We start from the raw sequence: 19,717 nt of genomic DNA, 5'->3' as shown, positions 1-19,717 counted from the left end.
TTCCGGACCTTGGCCGCAGGATCAGGGTGGAACGACAGGGCCCTTATTGACCACTACCGGTGTAGTCTCCGGGAGGACGTCCGCAGGGAGCTAGCGTGTCGGGACATCGCTCTGTCTTTGGATGAGCTTATCGACATGTCCATCCGACTGGACAATCTGCTGGCTGCCCGCGGGCGTTCGGAGAGGGTCCTGTGCGTTCCACCACCCAGCGCCCCGGCTCCCATCCCGATGGAGTTGGGAGGGGCCGCGCCTAGGGGTATCGGAGGAGGAGGCCTCCCCTGCACCAGCTGTGGTCGGAGAGGACACACGGCCGATCGGTGCTCGGGGGGTCTGTATGGGAGTCGAGATGTCAGGCGGAACGCTTCTCGATCACCCCAGGTGAGTCAGCACCAAACTCACTCAGAACCCCCTGTCGGTCACATGTTTGTCTCAATTTTTTTCCTTGATTTTTTCCCCTCTTCCCAGCATAGGGCACTAGTCGATTCAGGTGCAGCTGGGAACTTTATGGATCGCGGACTCGCCCGAGAGTTGGGCGTTCCGCTCGTGCGGATAGATTCTCCCTTTCCCGTGCACTCCCTAGATAGCCGACCATTAGGGTCAGGGGTGGTCAGGGAGGCCACAGTTCCCCTGGACATGGTGACGCAGGGGAATCATAGGGAACGTATCAGTCTCTTTATTATTGATTCGCCTGCGTTTCCAGTGGTGCTGGGTATTCCCTGGTTGGCCCGGCACAATCCCAGTATTTCGTGGAGACAGGGGGTTCTCCAGGGGTGGTCAGAGGAGTGTTCTGGAAGGTGTCTGGGAGTTTCCATTGGTGCCACGTCGGTGGAGAGTCCAGACCAGGGTTCCACGGTGCGCATTCCCCCCGAGTATGCCGATTTGGCAATCGCTTTCTGTATAAAGAAAGCGACGAAATTACCACCACATCGACCGGGTAGGGATTGTGCGATAGATCTCCAGGTTAACGCTGCGCTTCCCAAGAGTCACGTGTACCCTTTGTCCCAAGAGGAGACGTTGGCTATGGAGACATATGTCGCGGAGTCTCTGGGACAGGGGTACATTCGGCCCTCCATCTCACCCGTCTCCTCGAGTTTCTTTTTTGTGAAGAAGAAGGAGGGAGGTTTGCGTCCGTGTATTGATTATAGAGGTCTAAATGCCATCACAGTGGGGTTTAGTTACCCACTACCTCTCATCGCTTCGGCGGTGGAATCATTTCACGGAGCGCAGTTCTTTACAAAACTGGACCTCAGGAGCGCGTACAGTCTGGTGCGTATTCGGAAAGGAGACGAGTGGAAAACCGCATTTAGTACCACATCGGGCCACTATGAGTACTGCGTCATGCCGTATGGGTTAAAGAATGCTCCAGCTGTTTTCCAATCCTTTGTAGACGACATTCTCAGGGACCTGCACGTGCAGGGGGTAGTTGTGTATATCGATGACATTCTGATCTACTCAACTACTCAAGCCGCGCATGTATCTCTGGTGCGCAAAGTGCTTGGCAGACTGCTGGAGCATGACCTATACGTCAAGGCTGAGAAGTGTGTGTTCTCCAAACAAGCCGTCTCCTTCCTGGGTTATCGCATTTCCACCTCGGGGGTGGTGGTGGAGAGTGACCGCATAAAGGCCGTGCGTAATTGGCCGACTCCAACCACGGTGAAAGAGGTGCAGCGGTTTTTGGGTTTTGCCAACTACTACCGGAGATTTATCCGGGGTTTTGGTCAGGTAGCGGCTCCCATTACCTCACTGCTAAAGGGGGGCCCGGTGCGGTTGCGGTGGTCAGCGGCGGCGGACGGAGCTTTCAACAGGTTGAAGGCTCTGTTCACGGATGCTCCCGTGTTGGCGCACCCGGATCCCTCTTTAGCATTCATAGTGGAGGTGGACGCGTCCGAGGCTGGGGTGGGTGCCGTGCTATCACAGCGCTCGGGTACGCCACCAAAACTCCGCCCCTGCGCTTTCTTCTCTAGTAAGCTCAGTGCAGCGGAGCGTAACTATGATGTGGGGGATCGGGAGTTGTTAGCGGTGGTCAGGGCTCTGAAGGTGTGGAGACACTGGCTTGAGGGGGCTAAGCACCCTTTTCTCATCTGGACCGACCACCAGAATCTGGAGTATATTCGGGCAGCTCGGAGACTGAACCCGCGTCAGGCAAGGTGGGCCATGTTTTTCACCCGGTTTAGGTTCACGTTGTCCTACAGACCCGGTTCCCAAAACGTAAAGGCTGACGCACTGTCTCGCCTTTACGACACGGAGGATAGGACCACCGAGCCCACTCCCATCATCCCCGCCTCGAGGCTGATAGCGCCAGTGGTATGGGAGGTGGACTCGGACATCGAGCGGGCGTTACGGGCGGAACCCGCGCCTCCTCAGTGCCCGGCGGGCCGTAAGTACGTACCGCTGGGTGTTCGGGACCGACTGATTCGGTGGGCTCATGTCCTACCCTCCTCGGGTCACCCTGGGGTGACGAGGACAGTGGGGAGCCTTCGGGGAAGGTATTGGTGGCCTACCTTAGCTCGGGACGTTAGGGTTTATGTCTCCTCCTGTTCGGTATGCGCTCAGAGTAAGGCTCCTAGGCACCTTCCTAGAGGGAAGTTGCAACCCCTCCCCGTTCCACAACGGCCATGGTCTCATCTGTCCGTGGACTTCCTGACCGATCTTCCCCCTTCTCAGGGAAACACTACGGTTCTGGTAATTGTGGATCGGTTTTCTAAGTCCTGCCGTCTCCTCCCGTTGCCCGGTATCCCTACTGCCCTACAGACTGCGGAAGCCTTATTCACTCACGTCTTCCGGCACTACGGGGTGCCGGAGGACATCGTTTCTGATCGGGGCCCCCAGTTCACGTCCCGAGTATGGAGGGCGTTCATGGAGCGTCTGGGGGTCACGGTCAGCTTGACTTCCGGTTTTCACCCCGAGAGTAATGGGCAGGTGGAGAGAGTGAACCAGGAGGTGGGTAGGTTTCTGCGGTCCTATTGCCAGGACCGGCCAGGGGAGTGGGCGAGATACATTCCCTGGGCCGAGATGGCTCAGAACTCACTACGCCACTCCTCTACTAATGTGTCCCCCTTTCAGTGTGTGTTGGGGTACCAGCCGGTCCTGGCACCATGGCATCCGAGCCAGACTGAGGCTCCTGCGGTGGAGGAGTGGGTACAGCGCTCCAAGGAGACCTGGAGGGCCGTCCAGGAGTCCCTTCAACAAGCCACTAGGAGGCAGAAGAGGAGCGCTGACCGCCACCGCAGTGAGGCTCCCGTGTTTGTACCGGGGGAAAGGGTCTGGCTCTCGACCCGAAACCTACCCCTCCGCTTGCCCTGCCGGAAGCTGAGGCCGCAGTGTGTAGGGCCCTTCAAAGTCCTGAGGAGAATAAACGAGGTGTGTTATCGATTAAAACTCCCTTCCTATTATCGTATTAACCCCTCGTTTCATGTGTCTCTCCTCAGGCCGGTGGTAGCTGGTCCCCTGCAGGACGGTGAGGTGCCGGAGGTCCCTCCCCCCCCTCTGGACATCGAGGGGTCCCCGGCGTACACGATACGGGCCATTCTGGACTCGAGACGCCGGGTGAGGGGCCTGCAGTACCTCGTGGACTGGGAGGGGTACGGTCCGGAGGAGAGGTGCTGGGTACCGGTGGAGGACATTTTGGATCCATCTATGTTAAGGGATTTCCATCGCCTCCATCCGGATCGCCCCGCGCCTCGTCCTCCGGGTCGACCTCGAGGCCGGTGTCGGCGCGCTGCGGGAGCCGCGCGTCAGAGGGGGGGTACTGTCACGACTTCAACCGAGGCAGGCTCTCCTTCCCGTTCGGGTGGCGCTCGGCGGTCGTCGTCACCGGCCTACTAGCTGCCACTGACTCTTTTTCCTCCCCCTCCTTATGTGTTTATTTGTATCACCTGTGTTCAGTTAATTGTTAATTAGTGTGGCTTTATTAGTCAGCCAGCCCGGACGCTTCTTTGTGCGGGATTGTTTCATTGTGGCTTTTGGATTTCGGGAGTGGATGTTATTATTGTGGACTGGGTTTGTTTATCGTGTCGTTGGACCGTTGTGTGTGACACCCAGTACGTCCGTGTTGGACATTGTGTTTGCAAGTTGAGTATTAAAAGACTCAACATATTGAAGCTCTGCTGTTCCTGCGTCTGACTTCGCACCTCCCGACACTCAGATCGTTACAGTAGAACTGTGATTTATACCTGAAATATGCACATTTTTCAAAAAAAACATATGCTATACCATAAATATGTTATCAGACTGTCATCTTATGAAGTTGTTTCTTGGTTAGTGGCTATATATATCTTTATTTAGTCGAAATTGTGATAGCTGCTCATGCAGGAAAAAAATGGTGGAGAAAAAAAAGTTGTGTCTTTTGCTATCGTGGTTAGCTAATAGATTTACATATTGTGTCTTCCCTGTAAAACATTAAAAAAATCGGAAATGATGGCTGGATTCACAAGATCTGTATCTTTCATTTGGTGTCTTGGACTTGTGATTTCATGAACATTTGATTATATGATATCCCTGTGGCTTTAGGCTAGGCTATGCTAGTCAGCTTTTTTGATGGGGGGGATCCCGGATCCGGGGTTGTGACTCGTTAGAGGTACACACAATGACTACACCTGACCAAATAATGACACCCCTCCAACAAACACACGAACAAACACATGCACAATAGCTTGTGAGTGTGTTATATGAAGGTAAAATTGTTTAACATTTAAATAGATATATAGGTGGGGGGCGTCGAGATTGTACCGTCAACCAACTAGGAGCAGCATTCCAAAGCACGAGACAGAGAAGAAAAGGGGTGAACAGGAGGAGGGGAGGTGGGGAAAGTGAACGCGCGAGAGCGAAGTGAGGCAGAGCTCATTCAGTCGGATTGTTGAGCACCGGAGCTCCACGGATTACTGTGATAGAAATCCGTCTGTTTGGTTTCTGCTGCTGCGCTCGCTCTGCCATTGGCACACTGAAGGCTCGGCATTTCAGTGGTCGAACGTCTCTGAAGCGGATGCGCGAGACCCCGAGAAGGGAAAAGAAGAGACTGAAACTTATTTTCCAATAACTCCGTGATTGAAAAAAAAGGTGAGAGGCGATTATTATGCATGTACATTACATGTTTACAGTACATGAGCGTTTTAAAGGGGATAAAAATAATAATATAATTGCAGTACTAGTAATACATGAATGACAAATTATAATTATGATGATCAGCCCACGATAATGAATGATATAGGCCTACCTGATTATTTGATTATAGGCTAATTACTATCATTATTATAATTATTGTCAAAATCATGATTCTTCTTATTCTTCTTATTATGTCCATGCTTCTTTACTTAAAGTAAAGTCTTAATGTGGTCAGCCATCATATGGTCCAAACGCCCATATACTGCATTTATAATGGCATGGTCAGGAACAGTGTTGGAGCGCGCTCCTCCCTTAAACAATGGTCTGCACTTCACATTACGCGCGTGGGCTAAACAGGTGCATGTGGAGTCAATTTTAGGCAGCACATCAATCTGCACTCCCTTAAGACTCCAAAATACATCTGCCAATTGTTACATTGTCTTCACATTGTTTTTATATAGGCCTAATAAAGGATTAACCTGCAACTAAAAGCTATAATTCAAGATGTGTTTCTGTCATAAAACACTCTCATCTAGTCTAATAGTGAGTCGCCAATGTTTGGAGACAATGTGTGGTAATTACGTCATGGTATGTTGTGCATCTGGGCTTCAAATTGCATTAATATAATCCTTCTACCAAACGTCTCCACGGCTCCATACCTCTGTGCCATATCGCGCATCTTGCACGAGCTGCATCATATCTGTTGCGCCGCGCAGCATTCCCACGTGTGTGGCAGGTAGCCTGCCAGGTCTTACTCAACCCGAGACATAGAGAACAATGAAGAGAGATCATTGATGGGAAGTTTGTTTTAGTGTTTTATGCCTGAGCTCTTCTAGCGGTCATTCAGTATCTTATCGGTGTTCAGTATCTTATCAGTTGTCAATGAGCTATTAATAAGTAGTCTACTACATGGCCATATCGGTTGTGTTTGGTGAGCAGAGTTATCTTGCATTGACTATGAGTTATAAAGGCTTTGGTTTCTCGGAGCCTACCTGGTCTGTTGTTACTTTAGCCAAAGGATGGGAAACTGGCGGCCATCAAATCAATATATATATACAGTACTAGTCAAATGTTTGAACACATGTACTCATTTCAGGGTTTTTCTTTATTTTTACTATTTTCTACATTGTAGAATAATATTGAATTCATCATAACTATGAAATAACACATATGGAATCATGTAGTAACCAAAAAAGTGTAAAACAAGTCAAAATATATTTTATATTTGAGATTCTTCAAAGTAGTCACCCTTTGCCTTAATGACAGCTTTGCACACTCTTGGCATTATCTCAATAGTAATAATAGTAAAACTAAAGAAAAACCATTGAATGAATGGGTGTGTCCAAACTTTTGACTTGTACTGTACCAGTCAAAAGTTTGAACACACATACTCATTCCAGGGTTTACACACACACACAAAAGTGCTATATATTTACCATTTACCACCCCTTCCTTGAACCAATCACTTCACACCTCCTCATTCAATTGCACACTCATGCACGCAAGATTTGGTTGGGGACCCCCCCACCTCATGGGCAAAACATTTTAGTGACCCCCTCTTCTTAACGGTGGAGAAAAACAACATTTCCTGGAATTATACACATGTTGCCATGGTGCATAGAGAACATGTTGCATTTCTAAATAAAGTTTTCTGCAATATAATTCATTTTGCCATGGGGTGGAGAGATAATTGTGCAATTGCATAACACATTTCATGCAATTCTACCCATTTTGCCATGGGGTGGAGAGACACTTTAGCATTTTGAATGCTAATTCCTGCAATTCTACACATTTTGCCATTACTTATGCCATGTTTATATAATATCTGAGTGACATTGACGAACAAAATCAATGCGGCCGCGGGGGTTCACACACACACACACACACACACACACACACACACACACACACACACACACACACACACACACACACACACACACACACACACACACACACACACACACACACACACACACACACACACACACACACACACACACACACACACACGTCTCCATGGAAACATACTCTCTTGGCACTTGATTGCGTTCACATTACTCTGACAGCCTTTCGTTTGAACACAACCAGAGGACATGTTTCCAGATGCAACATCAATCACCGCTTGGGTGATCACCGCTTGGTCGAAGCCGGGCAGAGTGGAGGTGTCTGTCAGGCCTTCAGGGGCTTTGATAAATGCATGTAGAAGATTTTGAGTTAATGTTTCATCCTCCAGTGGGAGTCAGTCTGTAGGGACAGTGGCTTGCTGGAGCTTGTATCTTCAGGCCAGGATCTGGAAAAATGATGGCCGCGTAATTTTAGGGAGAATATGGAGGGGAAAGTGGAAAGGGTCCATGTATTGTCCTGAGCCCGGAGGCTGCTCTCATAGACTGCAGCACTCGCTGGCTGCTGCCATACATGAATGAATACACAGCAGACATTCAGGGGGAGCTTAATGCACGCTCAAAGGCACAGTGTGCCATTTCATGTATATGTGTATCTGGAAAGGATTGGTCTGTGCACACAAACATGTGTGTATCTCGCAAGGGACTGTCTCGAGTGTCAACAGCCATTTACAATAATCTATATGAATGTGTTTCTGTGAGAATGATTCTAAGGACGAGACTCACATTATGTTTGTCATAGTATTCCCCAGTATTTGTACTCCCTGAATGCAGAAATAGACTTAATGGAATTGCAAAATCCTTATCTAATCTCCTTGTTGTTTTGTATTGTCTATATTGGTGACTCCATGTGAAAAACCAGAGGAGGAGAAGGAGCTGTCCAGTCCTCCTTGATCTTGTGATTTCCTAGAGGGCTCTCTTGGTCTGATTGGAGTGTCTGAGGCTAGTCTGTTAACCTGGGAAAAGGATCTGGATTACTATGGGAGATTATTAGTCTATGGGAGATTATCCAGAATCCTTCCTAGATTACTCTATGCGTTGCCTCTGTAGAGGAACAACAGAAAACCCAATAAGATACATATACGCCGAACGCTAATTCTAAACCTAACCCTTAAACTGTCCTTGTGGGGACATGGGGAGTTCAGATACCCACAAGGATAGTAATACAAGACCACACACACACACACACACACACACACACACACACACACACACACACACACACACACACACACACACACACACACACACACACACACACACACACACACACACACACACACACACACACACACACACACACACACACACACACACACACACACACACACACACACACACACACGCACTAGGTTAAACCCTGGAGTGATGCTGATCTAAGTGGACAAAGCCAAAACAATATTAAACAGAATCTATTATCTCAAACATCTTTGAAGACATGTTTATGTACAGTATGTGTGTGTGGGGCGGGGGGGGGGGGGGGCATGTGTTTGCGTGTGTTTCTTCAATCTCTGCTTCTGGGAGGGGTAAACACGTGTAGGGGACAAGGGAGATATAAAATGAGCTCACGAAGGCACATTGGGAATATGGGAGGAATAGGGAGTAGCTGCTCAAATTAACCAAAACGTACAATAATATATGCTTTTTTTTGCCCTAATTGATCGCTCTTTAATATATTGCAAGATATGAAATATAGCAGTTATCCAGCTAATATTTTCAAATCTTTTCCACTCTAATTGAAAAAAGGGTGCCTTCCCCTGTGATGCTGTGGAAGTAGGAGGGGAGGAATTCCACTGGAAAATTAAGGGCTGATAGACTGGGAAAGGCCAGATGGTGGATTGGAGATAACCAATAAACAAGAAATAACTAAAATAAATGAAACGGCTTTCACGCTGGTGCAGATGTTGTTAAAGAAAGACTATACATTAACATCAACACTAGGTTCTCCACATGGGGTAGACAACAAAGTGTTCTTATTGTTTTAACAGCCAGGCTCGTTCACATGGCACAAAGATTACTCACATTTGAGTGTGTGTGTGTGTGTTCACTTGGTAATAGAGCTCAGGTAGAATGGAGGGAAGTGATACACTTTCATTTTCTGGCAGCAGAGGAGAGAAATGTATATATGAGAGAGAAAGAGAGGGAGCGAGGGAGAGAGAGAGAGTGAGAGAGATGGTGTGAAAGTGAGAGAGAAAGTTAGAGAGGGAGAGAGTGAAAGTGAGAGAGGGAGAGAGAGAGAGAGAGAGAGAGATGGTGACAGGGAGAGCGAGAGGGAGGTAGAGGGTACACAGAGTGATCTATCAGGTATTTTATTTGGAGGAGAGGAGATAAATGGGCGGAGGGGTGACAGTGGTGGTGGTGGGTTGGAGGTTGGTGGAGGTAGAGAGACAGTGGGACACTGTTTGATGCTAGGCGTAGCTCTGTGTGCTGAGAGGGTGAGGCCATGAGGGGGTTGCAGGGCAGTGCCAGCCTCCTAGACATCAGGCATCTGTTACCTGTTGCCTGTCAGGGGTAGTCAAACTCTCTCTCTCTTTGCTGCTTCTCTGAGATACAGCCAGACCTGGGAAAGACTGCTACTGAAAGAGAGATAGCGAGAGAGGGGGTGTGGGGGGTAGGGAAGAATAGAAAGAAAGAGACAGTAAAATATGCAGTATAGGTTGAGATGAGAGAAGGAAGGAAAGCAAAGATGAGAAATTAGAGTGTGCATTTACAGTGGGGCAAAAAAGTATTTAGTCAGCCACCAATTGTGCAAGTTCTCCCACTTAAAAAGATGAGAGAGGCCTGTAATTTTCATCATAGGTACACTTCAACTATGACAGACAAAATGAGAAAAAAAATCCAGAAAATCCCGTTGTAGGATTTTTAATGAATTTATTTGCAAATTATGGTGGAAAATAAGTATTTGGTCACCTACGGACAAGCAAGATTTCTGGCTCTCACAGACCTGTAACTTCTTCTTTAAGAGGCTCCTCTGTCCTCCACTCGTTACCTGTATTAATGGCACCTGTTTGAACTTGTTATCAGTATGAAAGACACCTGTCCACAACCTCAAACAGTCACACTCCAAACTCCACTATGGCCAAGACCAAAGAGCTGTCAAAGGACACCAGAAACAAAATTGTAGACCTGCACCAGGCTGGGAAGACTGAATCTGCAATAGGTAAGCAGCTTGGTTTGAAGAAATCAACTGTGGGAGCAATTATTAGGAAATGGAAGACATACAAGACCACTGATAATCTCCCTCGATCTGGGGCTCCACGCAAGATCTCACCCCGTGGGGTCAAAATGATCACAAGAACGGTGAGCAAAAATCCCAGAACCACACGGGGGGACCTAGTGAATGACCTGCAGAGAGCTGGGACCAAAGTAACAAAGCCTACCGTCAGTAACACACTACGCCGCCAGGGACTCAAATCCTGCAGTGCCAGACGTGTCCCCCTGCTTAAGCCAGTACATGTCCAGGCCCGTCTGAAGTTTGCTAGAGAGCATTTGGATGATCCAGAAGAAGATTGGGAGAATGTCATATGGTCAGATGAAACCAAAATAGAACTTTTTGGTAAAAACTCAACTCGTCGTGTTTGGAGGACAAAGAATGCTGAGTTGCATCCAAAGAACACCATACCTACTGTGAAGCATGGGGGTGGAAACATCATGCTTTGGAGCTGTTTTTTTGCAAAGGGACCAGGACGACTGATCCGTGTAAAGGAAATAATGAATGGGGCCATGTATCGTGAGATTTTGAGTGAAAACCTCCTTCCATCAGCAAGGGCATTGAAGATGAAACGTGGCTGGGTCTTTCAGCATGACAATGATCCCAAACACACCGCCCGGGCAACGAAGGAGTGGCTTCGTAAGAAGCATTTCAAGGTCCTGTAGTGGCCTAGCCAGTCTCCAGATCTCAACCCCATAGAAAATCTTAGGAGGGAGTTGAAAGTCCGTGTTGCCCAGCAACAGCCCCAAAACATCACTGCACTAGAGGAGATCTGCATGGAGGAATGGACAAAATACCAGCAACAGTGTGTGAAGACCTTGTGAAGACTTACAGAAAACGTTTGACCTCTGTCATTGCCAACAAAGGGTATATAACAAAGTATTGAGATAAACTTTTGTTATTGACTAAATACTTATTTTCCACTATAATTTGCAAATAAATTCATAAAAAATCCTACAATGTGATTTTCTGGATTTTTTTTTCTCATTTTGTCTGTCATAGTTGAAGTGTACCTATGATGAAAATTACAGGCCTCTCTCAACTTTTTAAGTGGGAGAACTTGCACATTTGGTGGCTGACTAAATACTTTTTTGCCCCACTGTATGTGTATGTGTGTGTGTGTGTGTGTTTGTGTGTTTCCATTCATAGGGCTTCAATCAATCAATCAATTTTATTTTTTATATAGCCCTTCGTACATCAGCTAATATCTCGAAGTGCTGTACAGACACCCAGCCTAAAACCCCAAACAGCTAGTAATGCAGGTGTAGAAGCACGGGCTTCACTGTGGGCTCGCTAGCATTCTGTAGCATCTAGCTCTTGAATAATCCTCCTGGGAACATGCAGAAACTGCCAAAGTATAATCCAACTCCCTTTTCACCGTTCACCACCCTCTTCTCTCTATATCTCCCTTTCCTCTCCCCTGCATATACTGTATCGCATTCCCTCCCCTGTCCTGTCAAACTCTGTTTTTCTTCCTCTACTCTCTCCTGTCTATCTCTCTCTCTTCCTCTAATCTTCCCTGTCTCTCACTCTGTCTCTTCCTCAAATCAACCCTTTCTATCTCTCTGTCTCTTCCTCTAATCTCCCCTGTCTCTCGCTCTGTCTCTACCTCTAATCTCCCCTGTCTATCCCTCTGTCTCTTCCTCAAATCTCCCCTTTCTATCTCTCTGTCTCTCCCTCTAATCTCCCCTGTATATCTCTCTGTCTCTTCCTCTAATCTCCCGTGCCTATCTCTCTCTCTCTCCCTCTAATCTCCCATGTCTATCTCTCTGTCTCTCCCTCTGTCTCTCCATCTACTCTATGTCTCTTCTCTCCTGTCGCTTTCTCTTTCTCCCTGGTCACCCTGCTTCATCATCCCATCTGTTTCTCCTCATCTCCTTCTCTGTCTTTCTCACTCTTCCCCTGGTCCTTCAATTTCATCAATCAATCTCTCCTTTTTTCTCCCTCTCTTTTACTTTCTTCCTTTTCCCTCACTGACACCTTTCTTCCCTTTATCTCTAGCACTCTACGCTACTTTTCTTCCTATCTGCTTTATGACTCTCCCTTTTCTAAAGGATACTTGCTATTTTTGCAGCTGTAGTCCTCCCTGAGAAAAAATGATACCCCTTTCCCAAGGGTTGCACAAGCAAAAGCCTCTTTCCTCGCTCCTTTTCCCTCTGTATGACTGCACCACAACAGACACACAGGCATTCACCAGCCTGCCTACCCGCCTTCCTGTCTACCGACCTGCCTGCCTGCCTGCCTACTCGCCTGCCTGCCTGCCCATGGTCGGCACGCTGATAGATCTCCGCTGGTCATAGCGAAAAACATTTTCTCTCATTTAGAATATATTTTATTCTGGGTCCCTGTGGATAGCCTGTGTAGGAAAGAATCTAGTCCCAATTGTGTTTTTCATAACTGTTTGCTATTTCCTCACCTTCTCTCAGCAGTTTGATTCTGTTTTGAATAATGAATCTCTTGAGACTTGCTTTCAAGTTTTTCCTAATTATCCTAAACTGTGCTTCTAGGAAAGATGAATGGCATTACAGCTCACAATTCTTCTAAATATAGTGTGATAAAGCTATCGCTAACACAAACAAGCTGTTTTGGTTTTATCCTTTCAGTGATACCCATCCGGGATCCGGGATCCTCCTCATCAAAAAAGCTGACTAGCATAACCTAGCCTAACGGGACAGGGATATCATATAATATAATTTTCATGAAATCACAAGTCCAATACAGCAAATGAAAGACAAACATCTTGTGAATCCAGCCATCATTTCCGATTTTTTTAATGTTTTACAGCGAAAACACAATATGTATTTCTATTAGCTAACCACAATAGCCAAACACACATATTTTCACCATGTTTCCACCGCATAGGTAGCTTTCACAAAACCGACAAAATAGAGATATAATTAGTCACTAACCAAGAAACAACTTCATCAGATGAGAGTCTTATAACATGTTATACAATACATTTATGTTTTGTTCGAAAAATGTACATATTTGAGGTATAAATCATAGTTTTACATTGCAGCTACCATCACAAATAGCACCGAAGCAGCCAGAATAATTACAGAGAGCAACGTGAAATACATAAATACTCATCATAAAACATTTATGAAAAATACATGGTGTACAGCAAATGAAAGATAAACATCTTGTGAATCCAGACAATATTTCCGATTTTTTAAGTGTTTTACAGCGAAAACACAATGTAGAATTATATTAGCTTACCACAATAGCCAAACACACAAACGCATTTATTCACCGCAAAGGTAGCTTTCGCAAAAACCAGCAAAAGATATAAAATTAATCACTAACCTTTGGACAACTTCATCAGATGACAGTCTTATAGCATCATGTTATACAATACACTTATGTTTTGTTCGAAAATGTGCATATTTAGCGCTGCAATCGTGGTTATACATTGTGAATATGTAGCAACATTTTCCCAGAATGTCCGGAGATATTTTGGACACTCACCTAATCTGACCAAAGAACTCATCATAAACTTTACATAAAAATACTTGTGGTATGGCAAATGAAAGATACACTGGTTCTTAATGCAACCGCTGTGCTAGATTTTTTAAAATAACTTTACCATAACATACAGCTTGCGTTATTGTGAGACAGCACTCACCAACACGGCGGAGAATAGGAGTCAATATTTTACACAGAAATACGAAATAACATCATTCATTTTTTCTTACTTTTGCTGAGTTTCCATCAGAATGTTGTACAAGGAGTCCTTGGTCCAGAATAAATCGTTGTTTGGTTTTAGAATGTCCATTTCTTCTGTCGAATTCGCGCCACAATGCTAGCCAATGTTACTAACATTCCCACCCTCTCTTGGCGCAAAGAACGGAAAACTCCAAAAGTCCCAATAAATGTTGAATAAACTGATGAAACTCGGTTGAAAAAACCTACTTTATGATGTTTTTCTAATATGTATCAAATAAAATCAGAGCCGGAGATATTCGCGGTGTAAACCGAACGCTTTTCAGAAGGCAATGTCGAGGTCCTTCTCGCGCCTTGGAAAACTGACAAAATGGCTGACCTGCCACTCCAAAAGCTCTTGTTCGACCTCAGATCAAGCTAGACACCCCATTCCACCTTCCACTGCCTGTTGACATCTAGTGGAAGGCGTATGAAGTGCATGTATATCGATAAATATAAGCTAGTTGAATAGGCAGGCCCTGACACAGAGCCCCATTTTCTGAATTTTCACTTCCTGTCTGGAAGTTTGCTGCCAAATGAGTTCTGTTTTACTCACAGATATAATTCAAACAGTTTTAGAAACTTGAGAGTGTTTTCTATCCAATAGTAATAATAATATGCATATTGTATGATCTAGAATAGAGTACGAGGTCGTTTAAATTGGGCATGATTTTTTCCAAAGTGAAAACAGCGCCCCCCTATTGACAAGAAGTTTTTAACTTCCCTTGTTTGGTGTTCAGGAGAGGGGTAAAGTACACAGGTGGACAGTTGTCACATAGAACATGTCTTACTGTAGAACATTACAGCACTGTAGCTGAAATGTTGTATATCCTTTCCTTTTGCAGAAAAATAGACATGTTTCCCTTAGGCATATATTTTACAGTAGTCTGCCTTAGCTGAATGTTATAGTAATGGCTAGTGAAATTGAATTGACTTACAATTTGTAGGTTAGCTGATAACGGTAAATGCCCAAAAAAGGTAGGAAGTTACAGTTGCAAAGTAGGCCAACTCTGAGGTCAGATCAAATGTCAGTGTAGAATGTCCCTTCCTTACAAACATTGAGATAGCCATCTAAATCAATATCTGTAAGGGTCTGCGACAAACTCTTGCAAAGTGTATAAAATGGACTCTAACTCACAGAAATCCATGCATTTTCCTCACATAGAATGTTTGCGTCAGATCCAACTGTACTTGTGTATTGTTCAATATTCTATAGTTTTAGTGGAATCTTACTACTCACTGAATGGTTTCAAGATTTCAAGTGTGCTTTCTTGAAAGGCATCCTGTCGTATGACTTAGATACCCATCAAAGCCCCATATACTACCCACCACTGCGACCTGTATGCTCTCGTTGGCTGGCCCTCGCTTCATATTCGTCGCCAAACCCACTGGCTCCAGGTCATCTATAAGTATTTGCTAGGTAAAGCCCCGCCTTATCTCAGCTCACTGGTCACCATAGCAGCACCCACCCGTAGCACGCGCTCCAGCAGGTATATTTCACTGGTCACCCCCAAAGCCAATTCCTCTTTCGGCCGCCTTACCTTCCAGTTCTCTGCTGCCAATGACTGGAACGAACTGCAGAAATCACTGAAGCTGGAGACTCATATCTCCCTCACTAGCTTTAAGAACCAGCTGTCAGAGCAGCTCACAGATCACTGCACCTGTACATTACTCATCTGTAAATAGCCCATCCAACTACCTCATCCCCATACTGTTATTTATTTTATTTATTTTGCTCCTTTGCTCCTTCTCTACTTGCACATTCATCTTCTGCACATCTCTCACTCCAATGTTTAATTGCTATATTGTAATTATTTCGCCACTATGGCCTATTTATTGCCTTAGCTCCCTTAACCTACCTAATTTGCACACATTGTATATAGACTTTTTCCATTGTATTATTGACTGTATGTTTGTTTATTCCATGTGTAACTCTGTGTTGTTGTTTGTGTCGCACTGCTTTGCTTTATCTTGGCCCGGTTGCGGTTGTAAATGAGAACTTGTTCTCAACTAGCCTACCTGGTTAAATAAAGGTGAAATAAATACAATTAAAAATATCAAGGACGGAAGCCCAAGATTAATATTTGTATGGAGGGGGTGGCAGGGGTGGGCTGGGGGGGTTTAGTACAGACCAGGGATGGGTTATAGTGGTTAGTATTCACAGAAGCAATGTGAATGGCTTGCCCCCCTCTCTCTCTTCAAACCCCAAACCACCCACGATCCCCTTGGCACCCGCTCCAGCGGAATTCAGGTCAGCAGGGAGGGTGCACTCTTTTTGTTACTTCTCTTGGCACCAAGGCCAATGCCACTGAGAACAATCCCCCATTGTGGGGAAACAAAAGAATCATCATTATTAAAGCACATTAAGGAATCATTAAAAACAAATGGAAGAGCTCATCCGAACAATTGTCCCAATATGTAGCACATCAGGCTCCGAGCGGCCATCAGATGGACACAGCATTGAGAGTGGGCGTTGTTTTTTGGCACTCACTCTCTTGCACACAAACCAAGCTGTTGGTGAGTACCATATCTTGTTGGTGATAACAGAAGATTTGTTGGAGTTTAATGCCATAAATAAAAAATTATACTATTCAGCATATACAGATGTAGTATTTTAATTTGATCGCCCTGTTTTTGCAGGAAACGTCCTGAACAGCAGTGTATTTGAGGTTTGAAAAGGTTTCTAAAGTTTTTAATTTCCACTTAAAAATGTATCAACACCTACACAAATATCCATTAATGATAATCCACACAATAGTTCACATTTCCTGTTGCTGCAGGATTATTTTCCTGCTGTGAGAAACTGGTCAAAATAAGATCCTATATATGTAAATGTTATTGTAGACAGTAGGAACCCAGTTCCACTAGGCCATCCTGTCTCTCTCCCTCCAGTGAAACCACTCAGCAGGGAACACAAGAGGTGTCTCCACAGTCACTTGGGAGCTGTACAAAAATTATCTGACAAACAATATCTGACCACTCTCAAGCACTGTGGTCCAAGTCGGTAGCAAACGGATCGTGAAAACACACACCCCCTCTCCTCCTCCATCAACGCCCCCTCGCTCCATCTCTCCCCTCCTTCCTCTTGCTTTCCTCCCTTTTCTCTCTCCCCCAAATCCTCAATTTAGTGCCGTAATGGTCCTGTGAGGCAGGTTTGTGTGCTGTTTTGTGCAGCTCAGGGGGATCGGTGGGCATTAATGTCCCTCTTGACTATGTAAATAGCCAGGGCTGTGGGAGCACAGAGCTGAGCTGCCACTTGTCTGCTTAATTGCAGAGAGCTCCATCACTTTCAGACACTCCGGGAGCCAAAAGGGGGACATGCATGAGAACTTCAGCACCAAGGACAACGGCCACACTCTGAAGAGTATCCACGACACCCTGGGCCCACCTCCCTCTCCTTCCGGAGGTCCCCCCTTTCCATCTTTTTACCCCTACTCCTCTCCCCCCGAACTCCTAATACTTCCCTATCATCCCTACCCCATAGCCCCCAACCTCCCTCGTGTACTCCCCTCTCCCATTCCCACCCCCATACCTCAGCCTATCCCCAAACCGAGCCGATGGAGCATACAGCCCCGTTTTGTTTACCTCACTGCTTTTCCAGCGGAACACACAACAATCCCCTTCATTGCCTGTTTGTCAGCCCCCTTTTTAGAACTAAAAGACAAGAGTTTTGGAAAGAGAGGGCGAGAGAGAAAAAATACACAAAAAAACAGAATAAACAATTAAAAACCTTTTGTGAACCCTGCAATATAGCGGTTTCCCAGCCCTGGGGCCTGTGAACTAACTTGGAGGCCTCTAAAGTGGTCCATTATGCCAGCAGGGCTGGCGTGTTCCAAGAGCGCCTCGCCTCAATCGCTGACCAACACAGAGGGGGTTTTGTTCCAGGCTTCTTGGCTCACCACACCATGCACTGGTTAATTAGGACCTGCATTAATGTATCTATCCATCTGGCCACCTACAGTAGACCATGTTACTCCACTGCCGTCTCTGTCTAAACCTTGCCCACTCCACCTGTAATTTTAGAAGGATTGTTAAACACATTTGGAATTGATAAGTGTATCTTGTGCTTCCGTGGGTATTGTATAGAATCGGAGTAGGGAGAGGCAATGGAAGCAACTGAATGTGTTGTCTCCATAGTTGAACTGCAAGTCAACTAGGGCTGTTGTGGTCATGAAATTTTGTCAGCTGGTTATTGTCATGCAAAAGCCTGCCGGTCTCACGGTAATTTACCGTTAGTTAACATAAAAGCATTTTGAATCTCCAGCCCTCCACCATACAAGCTGCATAGAAGCCACTGATACAGGCCTTTGGAACATCTACATTTCAATAAGTCTAATAAATCATTTTAAAATACTCCATCGCAATACAGTATATCCATTATTGGAAACATCATATGAAGAAAATGTATTTCAGAAGAACAGAATATGAGTTGGCCTACTGTATGCTACTGTATCTGGCTATGCTCCATGCCATAGGCTGTAGGCTTTTTCATTTAGCTGACAAGATATGCTTATAAGTCCCGTGCCATTATTTGATATTATATGATTTTATAGTAAAAAATAATGTAATTAAGCTTAGCTGAATAAAAGAGAAAGGATATTTTTCTCATTCCGGAGCGAGTGTGCATATGAAGTGGCTATGTTGAGCGTAAAAGTGATCACTTAAAACAGGTCCTACAGTATATGCTAGATTTTGAGTTATTTGGCAACTTTATTTTTGAAAGATACGAATGTCTTAGAAATCAAGACATATATGGGCTGCATGGTGCGACTTACAGGCTGTTGATGATTTGAAAAAGTCGCAAAAAAAGGTTGTGCTCTGTGCCTTGCCTTAGGCTGCACAGGTGTTCTCTCATCAAGTGATCATATTTTCACCCATCAGACTATTCTTAATTTAAACTTGTCTTTACTAATATATCAAATTAGTTTAGATTTACAATGGCTCATTATCAAATGGGAAGGAATAGGTGCAGGGGAATGCACTCGAATAGCGAATGGAGGACACGCTTTCCCGACGGTCCATTTTTCAATGATGCTGGTTAGGCTACTTCAGTTTTATAGTGGAGCATGTGCTTAATATTAGCAGCTGAGGAATACATATAACAACACTTATTTCACTCCTCGCATCAACCAATGTTTGAGGAGCATGCTCTCTCTGCGTGAAAGGTGATATTCCACCCAAACTCTGTATGCCATGGGCCCTCCAACCCTATTCCTGCAGGTACCCAGTGTTTCATTTTGGAAACCAGGTGGAATCTGTTCGGGAACATCGATATAGTAACATGTTTTCACAAGCTAAATATATTCTACTAAACTGTTGACAGCCCACTTGAGAAAGGAATAAAGAAGAGAGAGGAGGCGATGGAAATTCACGGTGGTGAGATATTCTGCATCTAAAGGTAATGTGTCAGCCTATTAACTATATAAAAAAATGCCCTATTATCAGGCTTTTCAAAATCAAATACAAATGCAATATAATTGTAGGCTAACTATGTAAGTCGCCCTGCACAATCAATGAACCACCAGCATGGCCTAGGCCTATACGTTCTCTCTCTGACTCATGGATAGAACATTTGGAGCGTAGACAAAGGTAACCAGTCCATCCAGTATGCATAATAATACAGTCCACACTCAAAGATGATTACTCCAATTCGTTTAATTTTGGAGTAGAGGCTACCAAAGACATCTTAAATCAGTTTTATTTTATGTTTTTCTGGCATGCATAATATGCAGTAGGCTACGTATTGTATAACAGTACAAACATAGTTTTAATTCAGGGTTTTCTTCGGGCTTGGGCTCAT

General features: G+C 45.3%; 1 protein-coding gene across 2 annotated transcripts in view; it reads left to right on the top strand.

The window, feature by feature from the left end:
• Positions 1-4,915: 4,915 nt before the first annotated feature.
• The window catches only part of LOC139584562 (excitatory amino acid transporter 2-like), a 61,756-nt gene continuing 46,954 nt past the window's right edge, over positions 4,916-19,717 (top strand). For both annotated transcript variants that reach the window (XM_071416565.1, XM_071416564.1), the window contains exon 1: positions 4,916-5,055. The gene's annotated coding sequence lies outside the window, so the exon portion shown is untranslated. The remainder of the gene's footprint in view (positions 5,056-19,717) is intronic.

This window comes from Salvelinus alpinus, chromosome 9 (genome assembly GCF_045679555.1).
Source record: "Salvelinus alpinus chromosome 9, SLU_Salpinus.1, whole genome shotgun sequence".
NCBI classification, from domain to species: domain Eukaryota; kingdom Metazoa; phylum Chordata; class Actinopteri; order Salmoniformes; family Salmonidae; genus Salvelinus; species Salvelinus alpinus.
The sequence above is the reverse complement of the archived record's forward strand: the minus strand, read 5'-3'. Positions and strand labels throughout refer to the sequence as shown.